The sequence below is a fragment of the Trachurus trachurus genome (genome assembly GCF_905171665.1).
Source record: "Trachurus trachurus genome assembly, chromosome: 23".
In the NCBI taxonomy this organism is placed as follows: domain Eukaryota; kingdom Metazoa; phylum Chordata; class Actinopteri; order Carangiformes; family Carangidae; genus Trachurus; species Trachurus trachurus.
In genome coordinates, this window is record NC_139912.1 from 15,526,134 (window position 1) to 15,541,942 (window position 15,809).

Below are 15,809 nucleotides of genomic sequence, written 5' to 3' on the forward strand. Positions count from 1 at the left end.
TGCTGTGACCTCTGATCTCCCTGCAACAAGATCACCCATGTGCTACACAGAACTGAAACCCCAGGTAACAGCAGAGACCCCCGCAGCTACTTTCACATTGCAATGGAAATTTCTGCACTGGTATGTTTAGTGACCTGACTGCATTTCCTCTAACAACACACTGCTGCTGCTGCTGCACACAGGCAAATAGATGGAAATATACAGGAGAAGAAAAAAAATACACCTTTAATGCGACACTGTGTGGGGGAGTCAATGGTTCATTGCAAAATCAAGCATTAGTCATAAAGTTGGAAGGGGTTAAAGTCATAACTTCTAACTGAGAAAGTCACAGAAGTTGCTCAACAGCAGCAGCTTGTATGGTCTTTAACACAAAGGCGTGTGATCGCGCTAGAGAGCAGAGGGAGTTTAAATACCACCACACAACAGTGGAAAACCCTCCGAAACTTTATAATCATGTTACATAACAGCCACGTTTGGGGAATAAAGCCCGTTCGTTACCTCAGAGACAAGTATGTCGAGCATTTCTAGAAGCCGGTGCCGGGGAGGAAGGATGGATGGACGACTGTCTGAAGAAGGAGCTGCTGTTTGGTGCCGGGATCCTCCAAAAAAAAAAAAACGCACGGACACACACACTTACGCACGCACACACGCAAAGAGAGAGAGAGGGAGAGAGAGAAGTGGAGATCGAGCTCGGTGCGCGGTGTCAAACCTCTGTTCACTCTCTACAGGAAATAACGTAGCGACGATCCGGCGACACGACGCACACACACACACACACACGCACACACCTCCCGGCACACCTATGGTTTCAGCCAATGGGCGAGAAGCCTGGGCAGCTCAGACCGCCTCGCGTTTCTTTTTTCCCCCTTCAGTTTGTGTGTGTGTGTGTTTGTGGCACAGTCGCTTTACCGGTGGCGGCTGTGTGTGTCTCCTCCATCCGCCTTCAGTCGCAGGCAGCCGGGATGTCAATAAAATAGAAAGAAAGAAAGAAAGAAAGAAAAAAAAAAGCCGCCATCGATTGGCTGAGTCTCCGAGCAGCTGTAAAAATAAATGTCAGCTGATCATCGTCTCCTGAACCGTTTACAGAGGAGCCGCTGTAAATCACAGTGTAATTAAACCTCCACCTCGTCACTTATTACAGGTTATTAATTACGGAAACGCTCAATGAAACCGCCGTTTTTCACAATAAAGTGCCAAAACAGCAGGCTGCCTGATGAATAATGACCTCATTGTGAACCACGTGTTTCCTCCCTGTGGGCCATCCTTTCAAAGTGTCCTATAGTTTGTGATTTCATAACACTGGACTTCATTTGAGGTTAAAATATTTTCAAACCACTACAATAATTAGATTTCTTTACAGATTCATACTTAATTACAAAAAAATATCTTATCTAATAGAAAATAGGCTACTACTAAGAGATTAGTGTTAATTGATTTTGTCCACTGACCTAACTGCTTTACAGCATCATTTTATGGTAGAAGGTTATATAGCCTATTTAGTATGTGTCATACTGTATCTATTAAATCAGACCCAAATAAAAGCACACATTCAGATACACTGATGTAAAACTGAATTGTCTACTACCCACAGTGAGTTTAGGTGTTGGCCGATCAGGGTGGGATGTTGTCCAGTCCTGTTTTGACCTCTTGGAGGAGGCATACCAGACATACCAGCAAGGTGAACACTGACAGTGAGGAACCTGTAAACAGACCACTCAAAGAGCTGATTGTGTGCTATGGGTTTGTTCAGTGGGCTGTAGATGGTGTTTGACTTTACTACTGGGTTATTGGAAGTGTGTAGCCCTAAACCTCAGTAAGGGATGACATAAAGAAACCAAACTGAAGCCTCTTACATCTTTAATTATCTCATGCTATAATACAGGGAAGTGTGCTATTAAGAAAAACAGTAAAGGGGATTTTCAAGCTCTGTAGGACATAACTGTAGCCAGTAAATGTCATCCTACCTAATAGGCCAGTTCTTCATTTATCTACATCTTTGAAAAGCTTATTTTTCTGTTCTGCATCTTCTTCTTTTTTTCTTTAGTAATTATAGGTAAAGAGTTACTCAGGTTAGCATATAATAAATATTTACTGCCCCTAAAACACTGTTCATTTCCTGTGTCCAGTAAAAAGTTCACAAAATCATGTAGGATTGGATGATTTCTGTCTTTAGTGATTAGTGTGTGAACACATACCTTACATAGCTACATTTATTTACTTATTATACAGTATTGTAGCTACATTTTTTCTAGTGTTGTATTTTGTAGCGTGTAAAGCTCCTTTCTGTCTGCAGATGGTTTTTACTCCAGACTTGAACTTATTGCCTGCTGTAAAATAAAACCACCAATTGTCAAAGTAACCCCCAAATCAACACGAGTAATATCTGGCGCCATCTACTGCGTATGGATGCACGAGTGTGTCAGTGTGCGTCAGTCCTGAGGTGAGAGACGCTGGGATGTTTTGTTCATCACCTTCTCTTGTTGACTTCCACGGCACAGCCAGACAACAAAGCCAATCTGAAGGCGCTGAGTGTGTCCTCGCGCAGACGAGTGGGAGGGTGATAATGTAAGATTTTTCTCGCTGATACCTCCTCAGCACCTGCTCCATCTGTGAGAGACACACGCTCGTGTTTTCTGAATCAGAGTCAGCTTTGTGCGGCTCATTCAGGTCACTGTTTCAGCTGTGGTTGAAGTCTGAGATCAAACCTGAAAAAACTCAAAAGCCTATGATTAAATCACAAACACTGAGAATGTGTCACCATTGTCAGTGTCAACTCTTTTTTTGGTTGTTTTCTACATTTGGTTTGTTTCCTGTAGTTTTCTTTTCCTTTGATCCAGCTAACAAGGGAAAATCCTAAATAACTGCCTTTGTTTTCAGGTACAAAGAGACATGATGGAGACACTTTAGAGCATTCTTCCTTACAGAGTGATACATGTCTATGTGTTTCTAATTCATACAGGCTTAGAAGATTAGCATTTCCACATATAATGAGCTACTTAAAAGGATTACAGAATAAAGCAACATTCTAGGAAAATATTCAAACAGCTCAGACTTTACTGCTGCACCTCTGAACGCGGAAATCAGACTCCAGTCATTGGTTAGTTCTGTTACTGTTCCTTCTCAAGTCTTTATTGATTGATGAAAAAGTACAAGTTAAAACATGAATGTGTACCTGTTGAGCGATTAGAGCGTATAGCCATCCAGCACTACTCACCGCTTCATCAAACCTTTCAAATTAAAAGCCAGTCCTCTGCCAGTTGAGCTTTAACAGGACGAGTCATGAGATGTCAATTCTCTCCTAAGCGGAGCGGTAACGAGGCCACGTGTGCTCCTGTGATGTATTGCTGCCCTCCAGGGAAGGCAGTAGGTTGTATAGTTAGCTCCTGATGGGGTAAAATCACAACCCTGAAACCACACAACCTACTACCTCACCCTGTACGAACACCATAAGTCACCCAGGTGGGTCAGAGGAGGATCCGCGAGGACGTCGAGCGTGATGGAGACAGAGCTACAGTGTTTTTATCACAGAGCATACAGCGAGGTTTGAGACGACAGCATTAAGAGCAAAAAACGGTATTCAAATATTAGCTAATGGAGGCATGCGGAGGCATTTGAAATTATAATAAGCACAAGTGCAGTAAGAGACTCCTAAATTAACATTTTAGTGGCTAAAAAGGCTCAAAAGTTCTGTTTAAAATTCAAAAAAAAACATCTGGATTTCAGAAATGCACACTAATGAACATCAGGTAATTAACATGGAGAGCCTACTCACTGTCGCCGATGCAAGAAACATCACATTTATATTCAAAATCAATATCTGAGCTGCTCATTTCAGAAACTACTGACTAATTTACCAGCATCACCTCCTTTCTGTCTGACTAATCAAATGAAATCAACGAGGCTGTATCAGTCATTCACTTCATGAACATAAAGCACAGTATTTGATTTAAAGACACGCCCAGGTTTAAAGGTGGAGAACAAACATTTGCGGTGAGGTCACGTTTCTCCTTTGTGACAGTGACGACCACGATGCCAGCACAGTCGCTTCAGGAAAGACAGTAAGTTGTATAGTCATCTGACAGCTTGGGAATGACCCTAAAACTATACAACCTACTACCTCACCCCAAAGGACAGTTTATCTTCCCGGTTCAACCCCTCCCCTCCCCGGGGTCTGTGGTGTCGCACATTGCTCCACCTGTGGGAAACAGCAGCCCAGCGCTTCAGGCAACCAGGGAGAGACACAGCCAACAAGACTACACATCAACTGTCAAGTGTTAATAATTATTAAATACGATGTGTGTAATTCTAACACTGCTAAATTAGTGACACACACACTGTTTTCTGATTGAAGTTAAAAATTATGATTTCATCTTGCGTATATACTCAACATCCCTGCTCTATTATTTTATCACTGGTTTGACTCTATTCTGTGTACTCTAAGCATTTCAGTATTTCATTCATTCAAGTAATTTATTCATTTATTAATACATGTTCATTAACTCTAAACACTACGGTTGCTATGGTTGCTATATTACATTTTATTATAAAACTTCGTGTTTGACAAATATTCAATTTTTGTTAAGATATTAGAAACGTAGTTATTTTATCCTATTGGTGACTTTTAAAGCTCCTCTCTCCATGCTACATATCTGATGGTTGAACAGCCTTGAGACAGAGCTCTTTAGGTGACAGAGCTTTTACAGTGAAAGGGCCTGAAACTCTGGATTGAGCAGCCTGAGGAAATCAGGTCAGCACAGTCAGTGGCCTCTTCTAAATCTCCTCTTAAAATGTACCTCTGCCATAGAGCATGTCCTGATTTGACTTAATTTTACTAACGACATTGAGGCACTTTAATCGTATTTCAATTATGACCTACATGTTCTATTTTGCTGCCTTATATAAAGCATTTTGTGATGTATAAATTAAGCTTATTATTATCAAATGATCTGCTGAACAATCTTTTGCTAATGATATTTCATAGCATTTAAGGAAATTCACAACTTATCAATAATGTATCCAAGACTAATTCAAACTGATGTGCAGGTGAAATGGAGCAACGTATTATTTCTATATGCTTGAACTGTTGCAGATCAAAGCATGCCGTCAGAATACTTCCTGTGTGCTGCTCGTGCCTGACAGGTCGCCTCCTCTCCTCTCTGCAGCAGCAGCAGCAGCAGCAGCAGCAGCAGCTTCAGGTCGGTCGGCTCGCCTCCTCTCAGGTTTCCCCCTCCTGATGGAGACAAATGAGAGGAGAGAGTGAGCTGCGGTTGGGTGTCAAAAGGTCAGACTTTCACCCGTTGTCTTACACACCAGAGTCACGTAAGAGCAGCTCCAGTGCGCATGTGAGCCTGTGCGTGTGTGTGTGTGTGTGTGTGTGTGTGTGTGTGTGTGTGTGTGTGTGTGTGTGTGTGTGTGTGTGTGTGTGTGTGTGTGCAGATGCAGGTGCTCGCATGCATGAGAACACAGAGAGTGAGAGTGTCTGTCTGTATTATTTATGAGGATCCTGTTTGGCAGTCCCTGTTGTTCCCTGCTAGTTTAGGTAATACCTCTTAGGTAAACAAACACACTAACATTAACTTTAAATTAGTCAGATAAACCACCTGAAGCTATCTGTTGTGCTTCATCTGTGGCCCATTTGTGTGCGACAGGAAATCTTGGTGCAAATGAGGATAAATTTGTGTGTCTGTGTGTGTTTGGCTGAAAAGGTCAAGCAGACAGGTTGTGGTTGTTGGAGGGAGTTTCCTGAGTGAGACGGGAGAGGCTGCGGCTCTGCTGTGGTTTCCCCTCGAGCCGGGGAGCGACGGGGGAGACGCGAGGGAGTGAGGTGGGGTCGAACTTATAAAAAGTGAGTCACTGCCTGAACTCCTCGCGCGCACGCGCAACACCCCACCGCGAGCACGCGCGCACACACACGCACGCACCAGTTTGCGGCTGTTTTATTGCAGGTCGGTTATCCCATAAATGCCACACAAATCTCCACACGAGCTACTTAATGTCCAAGCCTGTGAGGTATACAGCAGGCCTGACTGCATCTCGCTGCTCCACTTACGCTGCTAATGTGTGCACGGCGAGGTATCAGGTTCACACAGGAGAAGGCCTTTTACTTAAAGGGTCACTTAAGGAAAATTGGAGGGGGGAAAAACAAAAGAAAAGAAAAAAACATTTTATCACCCAGTGGTATCCAGCTTTGATTTAATGTGCCCAGGCTTTGAAAAATACATCAGAGATTTATCCAGTGGAGGTGAGTGGAGGGTGCCGGTGCTCAGACCACTGAATAAATGTTGAAAATTCAGCATCTCCAGTGTCAATGATGGTCTGGATTCTCCACACACCTCACTGTTAACTCTAATATCATCTGCTATCTGCTCATTTAAAGCAATGAGGGCTTTGTTTACTGAAGGACGTGTTACACTGGATTTTTTTTTAGCATTTTTAATACATTCTCATTCATTCCTATTGTATCAGAAAACAGTTGAATCATGGGCAATTTAAACAACTAGAAGTGAGGATGTGTGTGTGGTTTTTTTTTTTTGTAATTTCGATGTACTGACCCTTTAACCATGCCTTTGGTGTGAAAGTACAAATTATTTTACAGTGTTAAATTTATACATTTAATCACTGGTGTGCGCTTAAATACACCAATAATTAAATTCAACCTGTATATTTTCAGCAGTAGCTTTTAAATGATTATTTGAAAGTCACATTACAATAAATAAAATGTGACCCGAGGGTATCATCACAGTCATACCAACCCAAAAGGGCCCAGGCTGTAAAAATACAATTCTATCATTATTATGAACTAAAAGTGTAAGTGAGGAACACCCTGCAGCCATGTGCTCTCATACAATTTTGCAAAAAGAACATTCACCCAGTGTTTTGGACACATGGTGCCGTAAACTGTAAAAACTGTGTTAAACTGTCAAGAATAATCCTTACAATTATTTGAGACTAACCACTGCACTCTTTGTAGTATATTATGTAGTATTTGAAGTATGTGTCTGAAGAATCGGAATAAAACTGTAAAATCTTTTGAGTATAGATCAAAAGTAGTATCTGTTTTCCGCCGGTCAGTGCTCTAACCTTTGTCCATTTCACTTCTGCGTGTCGTGGCAGACTGCAGGAAAAACGGATAAAACACGTGACCCCAGATCAAACCTGTGCGAGTGTTTTTCGCAGTAGTGACCTGCTGATCAGGGCTGCATTCAAAACCATTCAAGACATTCTTGTGGCATGAAACATCTCTTTCGAGTGGAGGAAAGAAACCGTCATAAACCCAAAAATCGGAGCAGCACCACTTGACCTGTGAAGGCGTCCTGTCACTCAGCCTGCAGTTGACCAAAACCACCAACAGGTGTCATGTCTCCCCAAGTACACAAGCAGAGTGTGCAGAGCCGAGGGCTCCCGTGACAATGAGGCCTTTGTGCGGTTCTGGGTGCCAGCCGGTGTGCCCTCGTGTACTGTTTCCCTCTAATCTTCATTTGACCTTTAGGCTGACGGCTTTTCTTTCCCCTTTTCCCGACTAATTTCCTTTGAGGAGATTATCTTTGAGCCGCAGCAGACACTTACTGATTTAGATGACATGACACACACACACACACACACAACGCACTGCAGCCGGTTATGATGGGACATGTCACTCGCTGCCTCGGTCACTGCTGTGTGCTCGGATACGACGCGGGCCGGACCGGGTTCGATAAAATAACGACAAACTGTGTTAATTGTGTTGTGCGCCTGCAGGCCACTGTCCGGGGAAACACACTGATGCATATGCTGCTGCAGAGCAGACAGAGCTGATCTCTGACACTGGGGATTCAGTGTGGTGGCACTCACACACACACACACACACACACACACACACACACGTAAAAAAAAAGAAAGAAAAAAAGGCGTCATCGCGTATGAAGTAAATACACACTTAATGAGCTAAAACTATTTTTTTTAAATATAGTAAATTAATTAATAGTCAAACCAACCTTGATTTGGACGTCTGACCGTGAATAATGAAGTCGTTCCCAAATATTGAGCCTAAAAAATGAAAGAGAAAAACAGAGACGTAAATATAGTTATCCTTACACACATCCACGTCTACACACACGCACACACACACACACATTTACTGTTCAGATATGTTCACTAAACATACACACACATCCACACCAAGGTGTCCATGTAGCCCTCAGGTCATAAACCTGCCAAGCAGCTACTTGAGTGTATCATTAAAGCTGATGTAACATATGTTAGAGTGATCATGGCTGAGGAGACTGCAGCTGAATTTAGCCTGGATAACTGTATTACCATAAACTGGCCAGGGTGGAAGAAGCTGAGGTTCATCTCTCAGGAAGGCATATGCCTCAAAAAAAAAAAAAAAAAAAAAAAAAAAAAAATCACCAATGGGAATTATGAGTGTCTTATTAGAATTGCAAATTAAGTTGTGGCTTTTTGTCCAGTTATTCAAATTTTCTGCAATTAGCAGTTTCTATGCTGTGGTCAAATTTTAGTTTCTAAAAATAAAATGCAGAATTTACAAGTGTGCAAAATCTGAAATATTTAAAATAAAGTAATTTAACGTGTTGCTTGTTTCAAGTTAACACAACAAGTTTCACATTAAGCTATGATAAATAAATAAATATATATATATATATATATATATATATATATACACTGTATATATATTGTTTTCAATTAGTTTTTACTAACACATAATTTTAAATATATAATGTAAGGAAATATTACAGGTCCCCACCCCCCACCCCCCCTCCTTCCTCCCACACACACACACACACACACACACACACACACACACACACACACACACACACATACACATTTAAATTGCAGTCAAGGCACAAGCAAAGCAAAAGTAATTAAGTAAATGTATTGTCTCCTATAATAAAGCGTAATTTAAGACATTTCATACAGTAAAAACATATACTACATATATTATAACGATAAATTACAGATTTATTTTTTCACGAGAAAAAAATGACTTTCATGAATTAATGAATGAAAAACATCCTAATGCATCTGAGAAAAAAATAAATACTAAAATGTGCGACTTTTATAATTTAACAACCAAATTGTAGCATTTGAATACAAGCCACATACACATATAGTCACTTGAAAAGCACACACACACACACACACACACACACACACTGAACCACTGAACACACACTGAAGGACTTTGTGTTGCTGGACCCTTAGAAAATGAAATGTTAGATTTTCCCACGAACTTTTGTTTCTGCTTCATTTAAATTCTCCCTGCAAAACAAAACCTTATGACTGACACACATTCTCACACAGACACACACTCAAACTGTGAAACAAAAAGAGGTGTAACTGAGCTGTGACTAAATGTAATATAGCCCTAACACGTCTCATAGCTCATTTCCCATCTGATTTGCTGCTTTAACAAATTAAAAGTCCCTTTTTAAGCCAAATTGCCAATGTGCTGGGAATAAAGATAACTCTGTGTAAGTCCATCTTTAAAACTGACATGGCTGCTTGTGCTCTGTATAATCATCAATACTCAAAGTATAGCTGTGTGTGCTTTGTCAAATGTGCCCTTGTACCTTTTCACTGCAAGTATGTGCCTCTGTATGAGACTCAAATGCACCTGTGTGTTTGAGTGAGGCTGTGTGGCCATCTGTAGTGCATGAATTGTGTGTGTGTGTCAGTGTGTGTGTGTGTGTGTGTGTGTGAATGCTCAGAGGAGGAGGCTGTGCCCTGCACTCCTTGGGAGAGGCGTGGGAACCCCATTCATCTTAGGAGCCAGGGTTCATTGTGGGGTACATAGCATCAAATGTGTCTGGGTGTTTGCCTGTGTGTGCATGTGTGCATGTGTGTGTGTGCATGTGTTGGTGCGAGAGTGCGCGTTTGTGCGTGCATGTGTCCTGCATGTCTGGTTCAAGATGTGGTGTGCTGGACTCAATGTGCAGTATTTCGCATTTCCTTCAGTTTTAGGTTTTTTCTTTAATGTCCATATGAGAATTTGTTTACAAACCAGACACATAGACGAGATGATCGGGACAGATCTGCGATTGTTTTACATTTTTTCCTCTTTCGTAAAAAATCAGTGTATGACTCCTCAGTGATCTATCTTTTACAACATTACTTCTTTTTTTTTATAAGTGCTGGGAGTCAGAGTACGGTATGAATTTCACTCCAACTGCAGCTTGCTACCAGTTTTATGTGAAAATATGTTCAAATTTATGAATTCCAAGATCTGACCGGGTTTGTTTTTATGGTTTTCCTGGGATAAAATATTCTCTAATACGGCCGATATTTTAAGATAACATGACATAAATATGTCTGAAAAATTAGAAAATCTAAGTCAGGGGGAAAATATTACACAATATATTTGATATTTTTCAAAAGTGAATGTGACGATGCGTTATTTCCGAGTTAGAAAAAGCGGACGAAAGCGCCTTTCTCCACGTTTCCATAAAGGCCGTTTGGGTCGTTCGCAAATGGCAGCACAACTCGCCGAAAATACTCCCTATACCACCTGATATCGTTCCTACAGTGCGAGTTGAACAGAGTCAGGTGAAATACGGCAGAGAGGAAAGAAAGAGAAAAGAGAAGAGAGAAAAAGCAAAAACAACCACATCCTTGTGACTCTGCTGCAGTTTCTAAAGCTGCACCTTGAACTGACTGGTGTCCAGCAGTGACGTGTTCCTTCTCCAAACCGTCTCTGACGTGTTAATTCAGAATTTCACCTGGCCGAGTGGGGCCCAGAAAAGGTTTTTGGACACGGCAAAGGAGGGAAGCAGCATCAGGGTTTTCTGACGAGGTGACAGTAATGGCGGAGCTCGCGCCAGGCCCTGTGGTGCGAGAGTGGCGGATGAATAGGCCTGTCAAACGTAGGACGTAGGTGGGATGACTAGAGCTATCTGTGATGACTCACACTGCCTCCACTCCTACCTATCGGTCATGGTCGACTCTGATGTGCTGAGGTGTTCAACATGAAGCCACATCGAGAGGCTATGTAAGGGGGGGAAAAGGACGATTTTCAATTAGCGCTTGTTTGAAAAATTGATTTATAGGCGATAATTAAAGCTGCCATGCTGCATGGCATTGATGAGGGGTGCGGAATATGGAGTTTTTTAATTATGTGGAAAATATGATATAATACGGCCAAAATTAGAGCTGGTATTCTTCCTCGAGGATGAAGCAGCTGTGATGCTAATGTTAATGAATATCTAACTTTTTAAAAATGACGTTAAAAAAAGCATACCGCCCTTCTCTGGGTTACAGCATACACCCCAAGTACAGTGTGGAAAGCTGACATGGCTTTGAATTTAATTCAGTCTTCAAATGGTACAGTCGAACTAAGGAGAGAAATGTCTACAGTTGAATGCCTTGAGGCGTTTTTCTTGTTTACGCATGTTAAGTAAAATGCAAAAAATGAAAACGCGTTTTATAGTGGAGCCATGTTAGTAAATCATAATATACGTAATGTCCAAAAAGGCCTGTTCGAGCTATATTAAAGCTACGAGTGGCCACGTGTCAGCATTGACCCATTTTCCGATGTTTAACCTTCTATTACAAACCCTAAACCTCGCACATATTCGCTTGATGAGGTTTTAATGGGAAAACTCAATATGAGATTCGTGATTAATAGTTTTCTGATAGCTGACCTGGAGAGAAAAGGAGAGAGAGACACAGAAAGAGACAGAGAGAGAGGGGGAGAGAGAGAGAGGGAGAGAGAGAGAGAGAGAGAGAGGGGGAGCGTTGTGGTGGGGCTCGGCCTTGTGTAGCAGGCCTTGTCTGGCCCTCGGCCCAACATTACAGCACTGGTCCCTCTCAGCTCCCTCCAAAACCGTCTCTCTTTCACACACACAAAAGGCCGACCTGGAGTGCAAAACTGCAGGTAGGAACGCACCGGAGGACAGATTACCTCGGTTTCCGTCTGAAATTCAAAGCCCGTGCCACGTTTTTCCCCCCCTGGTTTGACTATATTTAGTTAAGCCTCCTCTCTCTCTGGATAGTCATGTAGCCCTGAAGGAAACAACACCCAGACACAACGTTGAAACACACCGACGCCGAGATCGGGTCAAAGCGAGCCGCTCTCCGCCGCTTTTTTTGTTTCGTCTTTGTGTGTCATCGTTTTTTTTTTGGTCAAAAAGAATACCTCTGCATGTGTGCATGCTTCACACACACACACTTACCTCCACACCCACACACACACACATACTCTTTGACTTACCCACTGAGTCTTTGAGGCAGCTGGCACACACACACACACCACCACCACCACCACCGCCACAGCCATCAGCTATCCGGTGGGTAAAGCACAGAAATCTCCGCCGCTCATTGTTTCCCTGGATCCTTCGGTAGCTGCACACAGTATGTCCACATATCCTCTCTGTGGAGAAGGGCAGAGAAGGAGCTTGGATTCAGTCACACAGCTCTGCACTCCCTGCAAGGAGTAGGCGGGCACGCCAACGAGAGACCCATTCAGAGTCCCAGCAAGTGCCAGCCTCCCTGTCTGCCTCAACGCCTTGTCTATATGTCTGTCTGCCCATCTGTCTGCCCCTCTGTCTGGGTTTTACCCTGTCAATCTGGCCACCTCACCCCCCAAACCCCGTCTACTAAGCCTTGGGTAACCTGCCTAACCTCAGCTAACTGCTTTCTAATATTTACAAACTGGCTCCCCTCGCTCTCCTCTGTCTGCCACCTCCTAGTCTGAGACTGTCAGGGCCCGCCACAATGGGGAGGCCATGTGGGTTTCCCATGGAGTCGCGTGTTCCTCCCGTCTGGCAGTTAACAAGGCTTTGAATGAGGAATGTTAGCAAACAGAGCCGCTGAATGTCGGGTGAATGCTAAGCCAGGCAGCCAGTCAGATCGCAGCACTGGCCCAGGCATATGAATAATGCAGAAGACTCGACAGGGAGGAGAGGAGGCAAAGCTCCGCCTCCACTCTGCCCCTTCCCAACTCCACCCACCCCTCCTTCTTTTCCCCGCTCGAAACTCAAATGCCTTCACGGGAGCAAGACAGCAGAGAAAGAAGAGGAGGGAGGGAGGGAGAGGGAGAGGGAGGGAGAGGGGGAGGGAGGGAGGGAGGGGGAGAGAGAGAGGATTCAAGATCTCGGCTGCTACTCAGTCATGCAATAAAAAAAAGTCCTGCAAGAGGAGAATAGTTACACATGCACACACATGTAATTAGTACAAATCAGTTCTTGAAACATGCCACTTTTTCCCTGTCATTGGGAACTATCTCACTCTTTTTTTGGCTTTTTGTGTCTTTTGTTTGAAATTGGCACCTGTCCCAGAAAAAGCCCCGTTGCTGCTCCGCCCTCCTGCTCCCCTTTCACTGGAGACTGCCCACGAGAGAGAGGGAGAGAGAGAGAGAGAGACAGAGAGGAAGAAAGAAAGAGAGAGAGAGAGGGGGGGGGGGGGTGGAGGGGAGCATGAGGAAGAGAGGGTGGGGCAGAAAACCCAAAAGAGGGAGAGGTTTAGAGATGGAAAGGGTGAGGAAGGTGGAGGGCAAAGCAGATAAGAGAACAGGAAAATACATGAGAAATCATCTGTTGAAATCAAGATACATGCACAGGTAACAGCCAGTCAAGCAGCTGTGCGAAAAAAAAAAAGCAAACTGCTGTCTTCTTCCTCAGCGCCGGGGAGGACTCACGAGAAGAAAAAAAGAGAGAGAGCGAGAGAGAGAGAAAAAAAAGGAAGCATGGCGAGCAATCAAGAAACACGTGCTCAAAAAAAAAAAGGCATTCGCACCACGGCAGGGCACCAACCAAAAACCACTGATTCTGCCCAGTCCACGTTTAACTCTACTGACAACAAACCCCAAGAAGAAGCAAAAAACTGACCAAATGCAGGTGATCGGCGCCCGCGGAGCGAAGGAAACGGGGGTGTTGGGGGGGCGCGGGGGGGTCCCGAAAAACGTCTTCGCCAATGGCGCAGCAATGTCGAACCATGAGTAAAGCAAAGCCACTTGTTGCATGATATTGAGGAGCAGATCTTGCAGAGGAGCGAGAGCAGGCAGAGGGTTAAAATCCTGGGACTGGGAGTAGTAAAAAATCCCTCCCTCTTTTGGCACAGACGAGCTAAAGGGGAGGGCCCGCCTGTAGAAATAGCAGCAGAGCGTTTTTCCCCTCTTTTTTTTTTTTTTTTTTTTTTTTCAGAGCTGCAGCGTCCTAGTCTACCCTCTCGCATGTGGCCGGGACCCAGGGAGAGAGGAGGAGGAGGAGAGCGATGGATAGAAAAAGAAGCAAGAGCGGGGAAGGGAGGGGGCGAGAGAGGGAGGGAAGAAGCGCTGTGAGTGGAGGAGAAAGGGCTCAGCTGATGATGAAACAGGGACGTGTGGTGGGAGTGCGTGCGCAACGACGCGTTTTCATCACCCGGACCCGGCGCGACGTGCGTGTGCATGAGGCGGGGTGGGGAGGGTGGTGGTGGGTATAGGAGGAGGAGGAGGAGGAGGAGGAGGAGGAGGAGGAGGAGGAGGGTGGGGTGGGGAGGGGGGTGCACGGTGCACTTCTCCTGAGGAGGAGAGTCACAGCAAACACACATACTCACGAATGATTAAAGGATTCTGGGACAAACTTGCAACACCTCACTTTGAGATTCATGTGGAAGATTAACGACTACCTCTCTTTATTTCAGAGCCGTTGCTGCCGGGGAGTTTGATATCAGATATCAGTTTGTCTTTGACCTACATGTCCTTTATCACTACACTTCCAGCCAGGAGGAGGAGCAGGAGGGGTGGTGGTGGTGGTGGTGGTGTTGGTGGGGAAGGGAAGTGAAAGCAACAGCGAGCGCCCGCTGAAGGCCTCGCAAAAACGGAAAGTTTGCCATCATCGCTGGCGAATATTTGTCTATATTTGATTGCCCTCTTCTATCTCCCGATGGCAGACGCGGTAATGAGTTGAAAGGCTACGTTGACTGTTTTGGCACGCAATCAAAGCCAGATAAAGCACCTGGGCACGACTGCCGGTGCCATGATTGCAACAGTGAACTGCGCTGCGAAAAAAAAAAAGAAAAAAGAAAAAAAAAAAGAAAGCCTTGTAATATTTACCGCAGTGCGCCCGCCGCCATGTGCCATTACTAGGCCAATCTTTTGCCTTTGCTGCAAAACTGCAGCGAAAAAGCCGGCGGTTCTCTGCGTGCGAATAAGGAGAGGAGAAATGTCGGGCAGTAACCGAACGATAAAATGGACTCTGCTGATGACTCTGCTCGTGTCCTGCACCCTCCTCCCCCCCCCCCCCCACCCCACCCTCCGCCTCCCCCACCCCTCTGGTGTCCAGCCTATTCTGTCTCCCACCCTTTCTTGTCCTTTCAGTAGCAGTGTTATAGCCTACAGTAATAAACAGCCCTGCTCTGAGCAGCTAGTGTTAATTTAAGGCTGCATGAGGAGGATCTTTTTTATGTTTTTGTGCCAGATACCACCCTGCTGTCTTCCTCTCTCTCTCTCTCTCTCTCCCTCTCTCTCTCATGCACACCTACCAACCTCTGCATCAGCCTGCTGAAGGTTATTCACACTCGTCCGGTTTCCACCCAACTTCTGTCCCCAAAAAACTTCCCCTCTGTGGCCAAAAATGCTGTAATGCCCTTTAGCTGTTTGCAACAGACTCCCCAATGGCAAAAAAAACTACAACAACAACACAAATAACAAAACAACAACAACAAAAACCAACTTCCTCTCTCTTTGGACTCCATTCCCCTCCCCTCCAGTCTTCTCTTTCCCAAAAGAAACCCAGAACTCAGCACAGGCAACATTTTTTCCCCTCCTCTCTCCCCAAAGTAGCAGCCGCACAAAAGAGAAGGGGAAAAAGGGAAAGAACTGTCCAAAAAAACGA

The 15,809-nt window shown here is 44.3% G+C and overlaps 1 protein-coding gene across 3 annotated transcripts in view; it reads right to left on the minus strand.

Annotated features, from left to right (window-relative positions):
- pparaa (peroxisome proliferator-activated receptor alpha a) overlaps positions 1-15,809 on the minus strand; it is a 47,828-nt gene that overhangs the window by 11,615 nt on the left and 20,404 nt on the right. Inside the window, exon 1 of one of the 3 annotated variants that reach the window (XM_083999837.1) lies at positions 2,472-2,521. The exons of 1 other annotated variant lie outside the window; for it this stretch is intronic. The gene's annotated coding sequence lies outside the window, so the exon portion shown is untranslated. Of the gene's footprint in view, positions 1-498; positions 804-2,471; positions 2,522-15,809 lie in introns of those variants that run through there. One more of the 3 variants, XM_083999835.1, reaches the window with a different exon arrangement.